Genomic DNA, 17,912 nt, shown 5'->3' with positions numbered 1-17,912 from the left:
CAAAGCACTTAAACCTAGTCGCTCTGGATAAGAGCGTCTGCTAAACGACTAAAATGTAACAAATGTAATTGGTCCGTGTGTGACTGTGTTAATTCAGCTCTGCTGTGGTTGTGTGATCATAGAGTCTGGACTGTGACCTTCGGTGACCCTGACAGTTAAATTGGTTTATTTAATTGGTTGATTTTTTGTGTCCGAGAGATGTGCTGCAAATGTTGTTTCGATGCAGTGGTTGAGGCTAGAGTTGAGGCTATGAAAGGTCAAGTTCGTGGTACAGTTGAGCTAATATGTTTGTACTTTGCAGATAAAGCTGTGAGGGCTTATAACTAATATCTGAGGAATGGTGATCATGTTAAGTGCTGTGGCCCAGTTAATGCAGTGGTTGATCTGATGAGTCTGTGTTAATACTTTGCAGTGCTCTAATGGGTGAGGAAGGCCTGAGCCTCATTAATGAACCTGTTACTGAATAATGCATGCTCAGCCCAGAAAAAAATATCTGCTAGCAGTCCTAGTGTATGTTTTGTGCGTGTGTGTGTTTTGTGCGTGTGTGTGTTTTGTGCGTGTGTGTTTTGTGTTGTGTGTTTTGTGTTGTGTGTGGGTGTGTTTTGTGTGGGTGTGTTTTGTGCTGTGTGTGGGTGTGTTGTGTGTGGGTGTGTTTTGTGTTGTGTGTGGGTGTGTTTTGTGTTGTGTGTGGGTGTGTTTTGTGCTGTGTGTTGTGCGCTTGTGTTTTGTGTTGTGTTTTGTGTTGTGTGTGTGTGTTTTTTGTTGTGTGTGTGTGTTTTTTGTTGTGTGTGTGTGTTTTGTTGTGTGTGTGTTTTTTGTTGTGTGTGTTTTGTGCAGGTGTGTCACATTGTATAAATGATTGGAGACAGGCGCAGGAATACGAAATAGGGGTTTTAATACTCCACCCAAAAACACAACATGCCATTGAAAGGAACAGGGACGAAGCCCAAAACAAACACGTGTACAAATACACAGGGATGTAACCCAAACAAAGGAGCGAGGGTAAACCTCTAATAAATACACAGGACGAGATCCGTAATAACACGAGTACAAAAACACAGGGATGTAACCCAAACAAAGGAGCGAGGGTAAACCTCTAATAAATACACAGGGATGTAACCCAAACAAAGGAGCGAGGGTAAACCTCTAATAAATACACAGGGATGTAACCCAAACAAAGGAGCCAGGGTAAACCTCTAATAAATACACAGGGATGTAACCCAAACAAAGGAGCCAGGGTAAACCTCTAATAAATACACAGGGATGTAACCCAAACAAAGGAGCCAGGGTAAACCTCTAATAAATACACAGGGATGTCACCCAAACAAAGGAGCGAGGGTAAACCTCTAATAAATACACAGGGATGTAACCCAAACAAAGGAGCGGGTAAACCTCTAATAAATACACAGGGAGGGTAAACCTCTAATAAATACACAGGGATGTAACCCAAACAAAGGAGCCAGGGTAAACCTCTAATAAATACACAGGGATGTAACCCAAACAAAGGAGCCAGGGTAAACCTCTAATAAATACACAGGGATGAAACCCAAACAAAGGAGCGAGGGTAAACCTCTAATAAATACACAGGGATGTAACCCAAACAATGGAGCGAGGGTAAACCTCTAATAAATACACAGGGATGAAACCCAAACAAAGGAGCCAGGGTAAACCTCTAATAAATACACAGGGATGTAACCCAAACAAAGGAGCCAGGGTAAACCTCTAATAAATACACAGGGATGAAACCCAAACAAAGGAGCGAGGGTAAACCTCTAATAAATACACAGGGATGTAACCCAAACAATGGAGCGAGGGTAAACCTCTAATAAATACACAGGGATGTAACCCAAACAAAGGAGCCAGGGTAAACCTCTAATAAATACACAGGGATGTAACCCAAACAAAGGAGCCATGGTAAACCTCTAATAAATACACAGGGATGTAACCCAAACAAAGAAGCCAGGGTAAACCTCTAATAAATACACAGGGATGTAACCCAAACAAAGGAGCGAGGGTAAACCTCTAATAAATACACAGGACGAGATCCGTAATAACACGAGTACAAAAACACAGGGATGTAACCCAAACAAAGGAGCGAGGGTAAACCTCTAATAAATACACAGGACGAGATCCCTAATAACAGGATAAACAAAGGAGCAAGTTCTCTAACGTGAATACACAGGGATGAAACCTAAGTAAACAAAAACACAGGGATGTAACCCAAACAAAGGAGCGAGGGTAAACCTCTAATAAATACACAGGGATGTAACCCAAACAAAGGAGCGAGGGTAAACCTCTAATAAATACACAGGGATGTAACCCAAACAAAGGAGCGATGGGTAAACCTCTAATAAATACACAGGGATGTAACCCAAACAAAGGAGCGAGGACGAGACCTCCGTAATAAATAAATACACAGGAGCCAGGAGCGAGGGTAAACCTCTAAAAATACACAGGGATGTAACCCAAACAAAGGAGCGAGGGTAAACCTCTAATAAATACACAGGACGAGATCCGTAATAACACGAGTACAAAAACACAGGGATGTAACCCAAACAAAGGAGCGAGGGTAAACCTCTAATAAATACACAGGGATGTAACCCAAACAAAGGAGCGAGGGTAAACCTCTAATAAATACACAGGGATGTAACCCAAACAAAGGAGCCAGGGTAAACCTCTAATAAATACACAGGGATGTAACCCAAACAAAGGAGCGAGGGTAAACCTCTAATAAATACACAGGGATGAAACCCAAACAAAGGAGCGAGGGTAAACCTCCAATAAATACACAGGGATGTAACCCAAACAAAGGAGCGAGGGTAAACCTCTAATAAATACACAGGGATGTAACCCAAACAAAGGAGCGAGGGTAAACCTCTAATAAATACACAGGGATGTAACCCAAACAAAGGAGCCAGGGTAAACCTCTAATAAATACACAGGGATGTAACCCAAACAAAGGAGCCAGGGTAAACCTCTAATAAATACACAGGGATGTAACCCAAACAAAGGAGCCAGGGTAAACCTCTAATAAATACACAGGGATGTAACCCAAACAAAGGAGCGAGGGTAAACCTCTAATAAATACACAGGGATGTAACCCAAACAAAGGAGCGAGGGTAAACCTCTAATAAATACACAGGGATGAAACCCAAACAAAGGAGCGAGGGTAAACCTCTAATAAATACACAGGGATGAAACCCAAACAAAGGAGCCAGGGTAAACCTCTAATAAATACACAGGGATGTAACCCAAACAAAGAAGCCAGGGTAAACCTCTAATAAATACACAGGGATGTAACCCAAACAAAGGAGCGAGGGTAAACCTCTAATAAATACACAGGACGAGATCCGTAATAACACGAGTACAAAAACACAGGGATGTAACCCAAACAAATGAGTGAGGTTAAACCTCTAATAAATACACAGGACGAGACCCGTAATAACACGAGTACAAAAACACAGGGATGTAACCCAAACAAAGGAGCGAGGTTAAACCTCTAATAAATACACAGGACGAGATCCGTAATAACAACACACGGGACGAGACCCGTAATAACAACACACGGGACGAGACCCGTAATAACAACACACGGGACGAGACCCGTAATAACAACACACGGGACGAGACCCGTAATAACGATACACGGGACGAGACCCCTAATAACAATACACGGGGTGAGACCCGTAATAACAACACACGGGACGAGACCCGGGGTAGACCCGTAACAACACACGGACGAGACCCGTAATAACAACACACGGGACGAGACCCGTAATAACAATACACGGGACGAGACCCGTAATAACAACACACGGGACGAGACCCGTAATAACAATACACGGGACGAGACCCGTAATAACAATACACGGGTGAACACACGGGGTGAGACCCGTAATAACAACACACGGGACGAGACCCGTACGATCAATAACAACACACGGACCCGTACGAGACCCGTACCCGTAATAACAATACACGGGACGAGACCCGTAATAACAACACACGGGACGAGACCCGTAATATCAATACATAACAAACACACACGGGACGAGACCCGTAATAACAACACACGGACGAGACCCGTAATACACAATACACGGGACCCGTAATAACAATACACGACGAGACCCGTAATATCAATACACGAGACCCGTAATAACAATACACGGGACGAGACCCGTAATAACAATACACGGGACGAGACCCGTACACGGACGAACAACACACGGGACGAGACCCGTAATAACAACACACGGGGTGAGACCCGTAATAACAACCCGTACACGGGACGAGACCCGTAATAACAACACACGGGACGAGACCCGTAATAACAATACACGGGACGGGACCCGTAATAACAACAATACACGAGACGAGACCCGTAATAACAACACACGGGACGAGACCCGTAATAACAATACACGGGACGAGACCCGTAATAACAACACACGGGACGAGACCCGTAATAACAATACACGGGACGGGACCCGTAATAACAACACACGAGACGAGACCCGTAATAACAACACACGGGACGAGACCCGTAATAACAACACACGGGACGAGACCCGTAATAACAACACACGGGACGAGACCCGTAATAACAACACACGGGACGAGATCCGTAATAACAACACACGGGACGAGACCCGTAATAACAACACACGGGACGAGATCCGTAATAACAATACACGAGTTGAGACTCGTAATAACAATACACGAGACAAGACTCGTAATAACAATACACGAGACAAGACTCGTAATATCAATACACGAGTTGAGACCCGTAATAACAATACACGAGGTGAGACCCGTAATAACAATACACGGGGAATGTATGGGGAACAGAGGGCACATGTATAACATACTAATCAGGGGAAATGGGAACCAGGTGTGTGTAATTCCGGAGCTGGTGCAAGGAAAGAGCAGCAGTACCAGGAATCCTTGACAGTACCCCCCCAACGCGCAGCGTGACGACACCGACCTGGAGGATGGTGAACAGAGGGCACATACAATGACAATACATACCATTACTAATCAGGGGAATTGGAAACAGGTGTGCATAATGAGACAGTTCAGTGACGCCTAGAGGCCGGTGACACACACGTGTGTGGGTGTATGTGTGTTTTGTGTCTTGTGTGTGTGTTCTGTGTGTGCCATATGAATGTATCTAAGCAGACTGTGAGAAATGGAATAGCGAGTGCCTGTGTGTGAGAGATGGGTAGATGGGCAGGGTAGATTAATTAGAGATTGCAGGTGTGTGTGCGTGTGTGTGTGTGTTTGTCTGTGTGTGTTTGTTTGTGTGTGTGTCTGTGTGTGTGAGTGAGTGTGTGTTTGTCTGTGTGTCTGTGTGTGTGTGTGTGTGTGTGTGTGTGTGTGTGTGTGTGTGTGTGTGTGTGTGTGTGTGTGTCTGTGTTTGTCTGTGTGTCTGTGTGTGTGTGTGTCTGTGTGTATGTTTGTCTGTGTGTGTCATAAACGACCCACCCCCCTTGTTAGCTGAAGGAATAGGGTCCCCAATCTCTCTCTGTCTTTCTTGCTCTCTTTCTCTCTCAATTCAATTCAAAGGGCTTTATGTTTACATTGACAAAGCAAGTGAAATAGACAAGAAACAAAAGGGACATAAACAAGAGAAATCAACCATCAGAAATTAAGAGTAAGCATTACGCTCATGAAAGTTTTTAAATAATATAGACATTTCAAATGTTATATTATGGCTATGTACAGTGTAGTAACAATTTGCAAATAGTTGAAGTATGAAAGGGAAAATAAATAAAACAAAAATGTCATTTTATGCCCTGAATAATGAATACAATAATGAAAATGCATGTTTTGGTCCACCAGCCATTGTAACAGATAGATTTGAAAAACTACAAGCCACTCAGATATCTTACCAAACAAAATAAAAAAATCCCAGGTCAAATTACACCAACAAAACATACAAAATGGAGTAGCAAGCTTTGTAATGTTTCTAAAAAATACATTTATTGTTAGTAAGAAGTAATGTGTCACGGATCCCTCTGGAACTTTCATTGCGCACCCCTGGCCCCTATTCCCACTGATTGTATTTCTATATACGTGCCTTTTGTTCACCATGGTGGTGTCGATTATTGTTCCAATGTCCAAATCAAATCAAAATCAAATATTATTTGTCACATACACATGGTTAGCAGATGTTAATGCAAGTGTAGCGAAATGCTTGTGCTTCTAGTTCCGACCATGCAGTAATATCTAACAAGTAATCTAACCTAAGATGATTACGGGTCTCGTCCCGTGTGTTAATCTTTGTGCGCTTGTGCAATTTATTTCATGTACTCCTCACTCTTTGTTTGGGTTTCAACCCTATGTTTTTGTTACGTGTTTGTTGGGTCTTCGCCCGCGTGCCTTTACGCTGCACTCCGTAATTTTGGCTGAATAAAAAAAAACTATTACGCATTCCTGCGCCTGTCTCCCGACTCATTCATACCAACTTTACATGTGGTTCATTGTTTAATAACATTTTTTTGTGACCTGAGTCTTGCAACCAAAATTTCACAGATGAGAAAAAAATGCTGACCTGTCCCTTTAAGGGTTGGAGGTTACTGTGGTAATGGGACTTTGTGTCTGTGCGATTGAGTTGTAAGCATTGTCTTCTGTTCCCAAGCAGTTGAAATTCAGATATAAAACTATGTACAGAACGATGTAAATAGCCAAGAAACACAAAGATAAAGTCTCACTTCAGTAGACTTTTGTTTCAAGAAAATTTGACCAGTTTTTATGCTTGTCCCCAGCGCTTCTAAACATTCATCTTTCACTCTTTGTGTTCACACAGCACCCAGGAAGGCTGTGTTGCAGTGTGTGTTGGAATTGGCTATATAGGATTCTTAGTTTTTTTTACTTTGTGTGATTAATTTACCAGCTATGAAACAAAATGACAGAAATATTTTGAAAATGGCTACTGCATAATTTATTTGACTATACATGTCATCATATTTTACTATTTTTTTCTTCACAAATGAGAGCCCTGACCAACATGGCTGTTGAAATCTACCCACATTTGGCTGCTGGCAGGTTTTAATTTTAGGCCCTGGTTGAATTTACAATGGTGTTTGTTCTCCAAGATCACAAATCTTGCTGCTGCGGTGGTACACTTCAGTATTTCACCGAATTGATATGGGAGTTTATCAAGATTGGATTTGTTTCCAAATTCTTTGTGGGTCTGTGTAATTAGAGGGAAATATGTGTCTCTAATATGGTAATACGTTTTGTAGAAGGTTAGGAAGTGCAGGTCGGTTTCCACGTCATTTTGTTGGCAGTGGGCACATAGCCTGCCTACTCCTGAGAGCAGTGTCGACCTGCCATTCAGTGCTCTGCCCCACCTGTTTTGAGTCCCAGCTGTTAAGCCCTTTTTGTTGCCTGCTTTGCATGTTATTTTGGCATTAATACATATCACATATCAGTTTGCAAACAATGTAAAAAATATATTGAGTCTGAGTTAATAAAGCAAAATACAAATTTGGTTTATTTTGCTTTCTTGAGTAAGGCAGCTCCAAAATGCAGGTGTTTCAGCCTAGCGCAGTGCTTTATGTGGTGTGGCTGTGTGTGTGTGTGTGGGGGGGGCAGCCAGCAGTAAATACGAAGCGTATGGGTTGGCAATGTTCTCTAGTTGCGTCGTGATTGGCTCAATGTTCTGTCACTCATGGGGACACTACGTCACCGCAAAATCCACAGCGAGTGCTTGAAAATTCAAGCCCCTTGGGTGCTGCCATAGAGTTACATTAGAAGTGCTCATCCAAGAAGGCTCAAGGTCATTGGCCACAGATAAAATGACGTCAAATCATGTTATATCTATTGTACCTTTGATTGGACTGATAATGTCAACATCATTATTTCAAAATCTTAGCTAGCAAGCTAGCTAGCTGAATCTAGTCAACATTCTACTGGCAAATCCTTTTCAACCCTTGTCACAAGAAGAGAAATTATGAAGAGAAATTATAGATAAAATGTATCAGTGCTCTTTGACCATTGGTAATAAACATTACACAACAAGTTGGAAATCACAAATTCAATAATGAGTGGTTTGGAAGGAATCAGTGACTAACTGCATTGCAAAACAATCACTAGCCTGCTATTCAGTGGAGTTGGTGTGTTCCAAGTCTGGGTTTAAGGTTCTCTTTTCCAGGCTTACGCCCATCTTAGCTCGCTCATTAATGTCGTAATCAAAATTATGTATTGCCTGTTATCCGCTCGTCATCCCCTTATGCCGTAGTTTGTACATCGCAATTATCAGTAGAAACTACATGTGTTTAAGCAAGTCAGCCATATCAGCTGTTTTTTTAAAGACTAAATGAGTCTGAATTAACGGTTTCGTTGTCAGACGAGGCTCTGCTGACAGCCAGGTGTAGCAGTGGTATGGTGTTGGGACTGCTGCTGAGACTGCTGTTGGGACAGCTTTATGTAGGCCATAACAGTTAATGGGCACCGTTTGTCACCGTTATTGTGCAATTAATGTATTGTTTAGTGTTGTGTAGTGACTTTGCTGGCATGCATCAAATGTTTGTTTTTTGTTGTTGGCGCCACCAATATTTACATGCACATTGAGAGAGGCTGATGGAGGACTCTCTCAATATTAAAGCTATGCTCACTCAGTCTGTACATAGTCACAATATTCCTTAATGTTGGGTCAGTCACAGTGGTCATGTATTCTGTCAATGTGTACTCTCTGTTCGGGCCAAATCACATTCCAGTTTGCTCAGTGTTTTTAATGATTCTTTCCAATGTGTGAAGTACTTTTCCTTTTGTTTTCTCATGACTTGGTAGGGTCTAATTGACTTGGTTGGGTCTAATTGACTTGGTTGGGTCTAATTGACTTGGTTGGGTCTAATTGACTTGGTAGGGTCTAATTGACTTGGTTGGGTCTAATTGACTTGGTAGGGTCTAATTGACTTGGTAGGGTCTAATTGACTTGGTTGGGTCTAATTGACTTGGTTGGGTCTAATTGACTTGGTTGGGTCTAATTGACTTGGTAGGGTCTAATTGACTTGGTTGGGTCTAATTGACTTGGTTGGGTCTAATTGACTTGGTTGGGTCTAATTGACTTGGTTGGGTCTAATTGACTTGGTTGGGTCTAATTGACTTGGTTGGGTCTAATTGACTTGGTTGGGTCTAATTGACTTGGTAGGGTCTAATTGACTTGGTTGGGTCTAATTGACTTGGTTGGGTCTAATTGACTTGGTTGGGTCTAATTGACTTGGTTGGGTCTAATTGACTTGGTTGGGTCTAATTGACTTGGTTGGGTCTAATTGACTTGGTTGGGTCTAATTGACTTGGTTGGGTCTAATTGACTTGGTTGGGTCTAATTGACTTGGTTGGGTCTAATTGACTTGGTTGGGTCTAATTGACTTGGTTGGGTCTAATTGACTTGGTTGGGTCTAATTGACTTGGTTGGGTCTAATTGACTTGGTTGGGTCTAATTGACTTGGTTGACTTGGTCTAATTGACTTGGTGGTCTAATTGACTTGGTTGGGTCTAATTGACTTGGTAATTGACTTGGTTGGGTCTAATTGACTTGGTTGGGTCTAATTGACTTGGTTGGGTCTAATTGACTTGGTTGGGTCTAATTGACTTGGTTGGGTCTAATTGACTTGGTTGGGTCTAATTGACTTGGTAGGGTCTAATTGACTTGGTTGGGTCTAATTGACTTGGTTGGGTCTAATTGACTTGGTTGGGTCTAATTGACTTGGTTGGGTCTAATTGACTTGGTTGGGTCTAATTGACTTGGTAGGGTCTAATTGACTTGGTTGGGTCTTTGACTTGGTTGGGTCTAATTGACTTGGTTGGGTCTAATTGACTTGGTTGGGTCTAATTGACTAATTGACTTGGTTGGGTCTAATTGACTTGGTTGGGTCTAATTGACTTGGTTGGGTCTAATTGACTTGGTTGGGTCTAATTGACTTGGTTGGGTCTAATTGACTTGGTAGGGTCTAATTGACTTGGTTGGGTCTAATTGACTTGGTGGGTCTAATTGACTTGGTTGGGTCTAATTGACTTGGTTGGGTCTAATTGACTTGGTTGGGTCTAATTGACTTGGTTGGGTCTAATTGACTTGGTTGGGTCTAATTGACTTGGTTGGGGTCTAATTGACTTGGTTGGGTCTAATTGACTTGGTTGGGTCTAATTGACTTGGTTGGGTCTAATTGACTTGGTTGGGTCTAATTGACTTGGTTGGGTCTAATTGACTTGGTTGGGTCTAATTGACTTGGTTGGGGTCTAATTGACTTGGTTGGGTCTAATTGACTTGGTTGGGACTTGGTAGGGTCTAATTGACTTGGTTGGGTCTAATTGACTTGGTTGGTTCTAATTGATTTGGTTGGGTCTAATTGACTTGGTTGGGTCTAATTGACTTGGTTGGGTCTAATTGACTTGGTTGGGTCTAATTGACTTGGTTGGGTCTAATTGACTTGGTTGGGTCTAATTGACTTGGTTGGGTCTAATTGACTTGGTTGGGTCTAATTGACTTGGTAGGGTCTAATTGACTTGGTTGGGTCTAATTGACTTGGTTGGGTCTAATTGACTTGGTTGGGTCTAATTGACTTGGTTGGGTCTAATTGACTTGGTTGGGTCTAATTGACTTGGTTGGGTCTAATTGACTTGGTTGGGTCTAATTGACTTGGTTGGGTCTAATTGACTTGGTAGGGTCTAATTGACTTGGTTGGGTCTAATTGACTTGGTTGGGTCTAATTGACTTGGTTGGGTCTAATTGACTTGGTAGGGTCTAATTGACTTGGTAGGGTCTAATTGACTTGGTTGGGTCTAATTGACTTGGTTGGGTCTAATTGACTTGGTAGGGTCTAATTGACTTGGTAGGGTCTAATTGACTTGGTTGGGTCTAATTGACTTGGTTGGGTCTAATTGACTTGGTAGGGTCTAATTGTGTTGCTAACCTGGGTCTTTGTGGGGTCTGTTTTTGTTTGTGAAGAGTCCCAGCACCATCTGGCTGAGGGGACTCTTCTCCAGGTTTATTTCTTTGTAGGTGAGGGCTTTTTCATGGAATGTTTGGGAATCACTTCCTTTTAGGTGGTTTGCAGAATTTTGTATGCAGATTCTCAGTTTGGTGACCCCAGATCTCTCATCTCACTCTTTCTCTCTGTCTGTCCGCCTCTGTCAGTCTCTCTCTGTCTCCCTCTCCCTCTGTCCCTTTCACTCTCTCTCTCCCTCTCTTTCTCTCTGGTATTGTCATTCACTCTGTACCCCTTACCTCCCTCCCTCTATCTCTGACTCTTCTCTCTGTTCTTCCTCTGTAGTTTGACCAGCTGATGTTCAACATGCACTTTGCCAGAGCGATGCACCCAGACCTCTTGCAAGAGAATCTAAGTTGTTATAACCATTCATAACATGATCATTATCAGGCATAGGCTTTTCCTCTTCAGTCATGAAGTCCTGTCTATCTGACATCATCTCCTATTAATCTTAATGCTGTTGTCTCTCTGCTTCCACTACAGGAGTGGAACGCCTTCACTGGCCTCATAGTAGGGATATGGTGAGAAAGATGGTAACGTACAACAGCTGTGTGTGTGTGTGTGTGTGTGTGTGTGTGTGTGCGTGCGGGTGTGTGAGAGAGTGTTTTTGGGACAGTCTCATTCACCTCATCTCTCTTTCACGTAGGGTTGCACATTTTGGGGAATGTTCAGAGGTGGAAACTTCCTCTGACACCATAGGCCTTGTTGATCTCTGCACCAGACAGGATGCTCTTGACAGCAAACATGGGGTCCAACATGAACGCTGTGGCTTCAGGCAGAAGTATTTTTGATGTATTTCAGATCTGCAGATTCCTCTGCTTGGAGCAACAGTGAAGTGGGCAGGGCAGTACGGATTGCTTCTCTTATATCTGCTAGCAGAGTCTGAACATCAGACAGGATGGCATTGTCTCCCTCAATCAGTTCAATGGCTACTGCTATAGGTTTCAGGAGTTTCAGGCTGCTTACCACTCTCTCCCAAAATATATCATCCAGGAGGATCCTCTTGATGGGGCTGTCCATATCGGCAGACTGTGATATAGCCATTTCTTGGAGAGACTCCTTCCCCTCCAGGAGACTGTCAAACATGATGACAACACCACCTCAATGGATGTTGCTGGGCAGCTTCAATGTGGTGACCTTATTCTTCTCACTTTGCTTGGTGAGGTAGATTGCTGTTATAACTTGATGACCCTTCACATACCTAACCATTTCATTGGCTCTCTTGTAGAGTGTATCCATTGTTATCAGTGCCATGATGTCCTTGAGGAGCAGATTCAATGCATGAGCACACAGCCAATGGATGTGATGTGACCAAGAAGCCATCAAGTTCACAGCATTATCTGTCACCAGTGCAAATACATTCTGTGGTCCAAGGTCATTGATGACTGCCTTCAGCTCATCTGCAATGTAGAGACCGGTGTGTCTGTTGTCCCTTGTGTCTGTGCTCTTGTAGAATACTGGTTGAGGAGTGGAGATGATGTAGTTAATTATTCCTTGCCCACGAACATTTGACCACCCATCAGAGATGATTGCAATACAGTCTGCTTTCTCTATGATTTGCTTGACCTTCACTTGAACTCTGTTGAACTCTGCATCCAACAAATGAGTGGATAAATCATGTCTAGTTGGAGGGGTGTATTCTGGGTGAAGAAGGTTCAGAAATCTCTTCCAATACACATTGCCTGTGAGCATCAGAGGTGAACCAGTTACATACACAGGTCGAGCAAGACATTCATCAGCATTCCTCTGACTACGTTCCTCCATTGAGTCAAAAAACCTTCTGATTCCTGCAGGACCATGAGCTGTTGCTATCGATAAGGTAATTTTGACCTTGAATAGAAGTAGAGGGACTTTTGTCAGAGGTTGCTTGTTGTGAGCACTGAGGGAACTTTATGCACTTGACCAGGTGATTCTGGTGATTCTGGATCTGTGTTGCTGTGTGTCTTCACATATGACTTGGCACAGTATTTGCGAATGTACACAGCTTTTCCTTCCACTTTAGTTGCTGTGAAATGTCTCCACACATCAGATAGTAGCATTTTCCTGTAAAGATTAGAAACAAATGAGGAAGAAAAAAACAAATATATTCCATGTACACATAAATAGTTAAGCAGTTCGATGAAACAACTCCTTTGTAAGATAAATGTTTTAAATTGAAACATGTTTTGAAACAGGTGACTTAACATTCCTCATTTAGCAGGCTCAAGCAAGCTAAAACCCACATGGCATCACACACTAAAAAGCAGACATTGTTAATAAGTTAGAAATGATTTAAACACACTTTGCTGCAGGCTACTGTTTACTAGTTAACAAAAAAGTCATGTGTGTCACATAAAATATATTCACCCCACTCAGTATTGTAATCAAAACGTACCAGAAAGCATGTAGTCCTTGGCTCAGACAGTGTAGTAGTGTGGGCTAAACAGCATCTCATTCGTGTGCAAGATCTTAAGAATGCACTGTGCATGTGATGGAAGAATGCTCTGTGCGTGTGATGGAAGAATGCACTGTGCGTGTGATGGAAGAATGCACTGTGCATGTGATGGAAGAATGCACTGTGCATGTGATGGAAGAATGCACTGTGCGTGTGATGGAAGAATGCACTGTGCATGTGATGGAAGAATGCACTGTGCATGTGATGGAAGAATGCACTGTGCGTGTGATGGAAGAATGCACTGTGCATGTGATGGAAGAATGCACTGTGCATGTGATGGAAGAATGCACTGTGCATGTGATGGAAGAATGCACTGTGCATGTGATGGAAGAATGCACTGTGCATGTGATGGAAGAATGCACTGTGCATGCAGAGGGTTGCAATTCCATTGAATTGGGGATAGTTTAATCAAAATATGCCACAAGACCTAGAATTGCCTGATGTGTATCCCATCTTCACTGTTATAAGCTTACGTTATTGATGAATTTAAGCAAAATTCACAAAATTCCAGGGCTTAACTTTCCAACTGTCCGACCCTTTGCAACCCTACTATCACGGTTGAACTGACCTACTTTTCCTCTCCGGTTACAGGGTATCCAGACATCTTTGTGGGAGCAGATTCCTTATACCATGTTCAAGGTTCATATATTATACCATGTTCAAGGTTCATATTGTATATACCATGTTCAAGATTCATATAAATCATTTTCAATGTTCATACAGTATATACCATGTTGAAGGTTTGTTTACATACATACACACTGTAAAAGGAGGAGGGAGTCTGTTAATGTTGCATTCTCGGATCTTTAGCTTTTTAGCTTCATCCTTTCATTCCATCCCTCTTTTCTCCACTCTTCTGATGTAGACTACGTTCCCAGGCCTGTGCCTGTCTCTGTGTCTGAGTGACTCAGACCTCTGGCTGTCCTCACGGAGCTCCAACTATGAACAGGAAGTCTCGCCCTCCATCGCCAAGATACATAATCAATTGTCCATCATGATTTGTCATTTACAGGATAGGCTCTCTTTACAGTGCTCCCAGATTGAGCAATTTTCTACTCTCCTCCTCTTGTCTCCCCTTTCCTCCTCTTCTGTCTCCCTCTCCTCCTCTCTTCTTCCTCTTCTCTCTCCCCTCTTATCCTCCTCCCCGCCTCTTCTGTCTCCCCTCTTATCCTCCTCCCCGCCTCTTCTATCTCTCCTCTCATCCTCCTCCCCGCCTCTTCTATCTCTCCTCTCATCCTCATCCCCTCATCTTCTGTCTCTCCTCTCCTCCTCTCCTCCTCTTCTGCCTCCCCTTTCCTCCTCTCCTCTTCTGTCTCCCCTCTCCTCTTCTGTCTCCCCTCTCCTCCTTATCTGTCTCTCTTCTCCTCCTTATCTGTCTCCCCTCTCCTCTTCTGTCTCCCCTCTCATCCACTTCTCCTCCTCTTCTGTCTCTCCTCTCCTTCTCCTCCTCTGTCTCACCTCCTCCCCTCATCTTCTGTCTCTCCTCTCCTCCTCTCCTCCTCTTCTGCCTCCCCTTTCCTCCTCTCCTCTTCTGTCTCCCCTCTCCTCCTTATCTGTCTCCCCTTTCCTCTTCTGTCTCCCCTCTCCTCCTTATCTGTCTCCCCTCTCCGCCTTATCTGTCTCCCCTCTCCTCCTTATCTGTCTCCCCTCTCCTCCTTATCTTTCTCCCCTCTCCTCCTTATCTGTCTCCCCTCTCATCCTTATCTGTCTCCCCTTTCCTCCTTATCTGTCTCCCCTCTCCTCTTCTGTCTCCCCTCTCCTCCTTATCCTCCTCCTTATCCTTCTCCCCTCTCCCCTCTCCTCTTCTGTCTCTCCTCTCCTTCTCCTCTTCTGTCTCTCTCTCCTCCTCATCATCTGTCTCTCCTCATCCTCCTCTTCTGTCTCTCCTCTCCTTCTCCTCTTCTGTCTCCCCTATCATCCTCCCGCCTCTTCTGTCTCTCCTCTCCTTCTCCTCTTCTGTCTCTCCTCTCCTCCTCTTCTGTCTCTCCTCTCCTTCTCCTCTTCTGTCTCTCCTCTCCTTCTCCTCTTCTGTCTTTCCTCTCCTCCTCTTCTGTCTCTCCTCTCCTCCTCCTCTTCTGTCTCTCCTCTCCTTCTCCTCTTCTGTCTCCTCTCCTCCTCCTCTTCTGTCTCTCCTCTCCTCCTCCTCTTATGTCTTATGTCTTATGTCTTATGTCTCTCCTCTCCTTCTCCTCTTCTGTCTCCTCTCCTCCCCATCATCTGTCTCTCCTCTCCTCCTACTCTTCTGTCTCTCCTCTCCTTCTCCTCTTCTGTCTCTCCTCTCCTCTCCTCCTCTTCTGTCTCCTCTCCTCCTCCTCTTCTGTCTCTCCTCTCCTTCTCCTCTTCTGTCTCTCCTCTCCTCCTCTCCTTCTCCTCTTCTGTCTCTCCTCTCCTCCTCCTCTTCTGTCTCTCCTCATCCTCCTCTTCTGTCTCCTCTCCTCCTCCTCTTCTGTCTCTCCTCTCCTCCTCCTCTTCTGTCTCTCCTCCTTCTCCTCTTCTGTCTCCTCTCCTCCTCATCATCTGTGTCTCCTCATCCTCCTCATCATCTGTCTCTCCTCTCCTCCTCTTCTGTCTCTCCTCTCCTCCTCCTCTTATGTCTCTCCTCTCCTTCTCCTCTTCTGTCTCCTCTCCTCCTCATCATCTGTGTCTCCTCTCCTCCTCCTCTTCTGTCTCTCCTCTCCTCCTCCTCTTCTGTCTCTCCTCTCCTCCTCCTCTTCTGTCTCTCCTCTCCTCCTCCTCTTCTGTCTCTCCTCTCCTTCTCCTCTTCTGTCTCTCCTCTCCTCCTCCTCTTCTGTCTCTCCTCTCCTTCTCCTCTTCTGTCTCTCCTCTCCTCCTCCTCTTCTGTCTCTCCTCTCCTTCTCCTCTTCTGTCTCTCCTCTCCTCCTCCTCTTCTGTCTCTCCTCTCCTCCTCCTCTTCTGTCTCTCCTCTCCTTCTCCTCTTCTGTCTCTCCTCTCCTCCTCCTCTTCTGTCTCTCCTCTCCTTCTCCTCTTCTGTCTCTCCTCTCCTTCTCCTCTTCTGTCTCTCCTCTCCTTCTCCTCTTCTGTCTCTCCTCTCCTCCTCCTCTCTCTGTCTCCCTCATCCTCCTCCTCTTCTGTCTCTCCTCTCCTTCTCCTCTTCTGTCTCTCCTCTCCTCCTCCTCTTCTGTCTCTCCTCTCCTCCTCCTCTTCTGTCTCTCCTCTCCTCCTCCTCTTCTGTCTCTCCTCTCCTTCTCCTCTTCTGTCTCTCCTCTCCTCCTCCTCTTCTGTCTCTCCTCTCCTTCTCCTCTTCTGTCTCCTCTCCTCCTCCTCTTCTGTCTCTCCTCTCCTCCTCCTCTTCTGTCTCTCCTCTCCTCCTCCTCTTCTGTCTCTCCTCTCCTTCTCCTCTTCTGTCTCTCCTCTCCTTCTCCTCTTCTGTCTCTCCTCTCCTCCTCCCCTTCTGTCTCTCCTCTCCTTCTCCTCTTCTGTCTCCTCTCCTCCTCCTCTTCTGTCTCTCCTCTCCTCCTCCTCTTCTGTCTCTCCTCTCCTTCTCCTCTTCTGTCTCTCCTCTCCCCCTACTCTTCTGTCTCTCCTCTCCTCCTACTCATCTGTCTCCCCTCTCCTCCTCCTCTTTCTCTCTGCAGGTGCTGCTGGTTCAGGCCATCAGGCCAGATAGACTACAGAGTGCAATGGCTGCCTTCACCTCGCAGGCCCTTGGTGAGTGTGTGTGTGATCCCTGCTGTCCGCCATAATTCTGCCTGTGTAGTAAAAGTGTCATCATTAGTGCTGATCAATCCATCCTAACGACACACGCAGTAAACACAGCAACGGGTCAACAGCATTCAAAGCGTCTCTTATCAGCAGCATTGATCTGCAGGCATGATGCAGCGAGTCAGCGCTTTATACAAGTACATCAGGTCATAAAACACACACACACGCACACACATGCGACAGAGACACATACTCACATAAGGCTCCTGTCCTCCATGATGGAGCTGCCTGACAGAAGCAATAGGGAAGGTGTACAGTGGATGGAGCTGCCTGACAGAAGCAATAGGGAAGTGTACAGTGGATGGAGATTCCTGACAGAAGCAATAGGGAAGTGTACAGTGGATGGAGATTCCTGACAGAAGCAATAGGGAAGTGTGCAGTGGATGGAGATTCCTGACAGAAGCAATAGGGAAGTAGTGTACAGTGGATGGAGATTCCTGACAGAAGCAATAGGGAAGGTGTACAGTGGATGGAGATTCCTGACAGAAGCAATAGGGAAGTGTGCAGTGGATGGAGATTCCTGACAGAAGCAATAGGGAAGTAGTGTACAGTGGATGGAGATTCCTGACAGAAGCAATAGGGAAGTGTACAGTGGATGGAGATTCCTGACAGAAGCAATAGGGAAGTGTACAGTGGATGGAGATTCCTGACAGAAGCAATAGGGAAGTGTACAGTGGATGGAGATTCCTGACAGAAGCAATAGGAAGTGTACAGTGGATGGAGATTCCTGACAGAAGCAATAGGGAAGTGTACAGTGG

The 17,912-nt window shown here is 44.5% G+C and overlaps 2 long non-coding RNA genes across 2 annotated transcripts in view; one reads left to right on the top strand and one right to left on the bottom strand.

Moving 5' to 3' along the window:
• Positions 1-1,258: 1,258 nt before the first annotated feature.
• LOC127908769 (uncharacterized) lies at positions 1,259-3,158 on the bottom strand. Its single transcript, XR_008068374.1, has 4 exons — positions 2,926-3,158; positions 1,971-2,020; positions 1,421-1,520; positions 1,259-1,294 (listed from the first exon to the last, which is right to left on the bottom strand). It is a non-coding gene; the product is annotated as an uncharacterized LOC127908769 (long non-coding RNA).
• Positions 3,159-16,579: 13,421 nt separating this feature from the next.
• LOC127908767 (uncharacterized) overlaps positions 16,580-17,912 on the top strand; it is a 53,299-nt gene continuing 51,966 nt past the window's right edge. Inside the window, exon 1 of the long non-coding RNA XR_008068372.1 lies at positions 16,580-17,100. This is a non-coding gene — a long non-coding RNA (uncharacterized LOC127908767). The remainder of the gene's footprint in view (positions 17,101-17,912) is intronic.

Source organism: Oncorhynchus keta, chromosome 18, assembly GCF_023373465.1.
Source record: "Oncorhynchus keta strain PuntledgeMale-10-30-2019 chromosome 18, Oket_V2, whole genome shotgun sequence".
NCBI classification, from domain to species: Eukaryota; Metazoa; Chordata; class Actinopteri; order Salmoniformes; family Salmonidae; genus Oncorhynchus; species Oncorhynchus keta.
The sequence above is the reverse complement of the archived record's forward strand: the minus strand, read 5'-3'. Positions and strand labels throughout refer to the sequence as shown.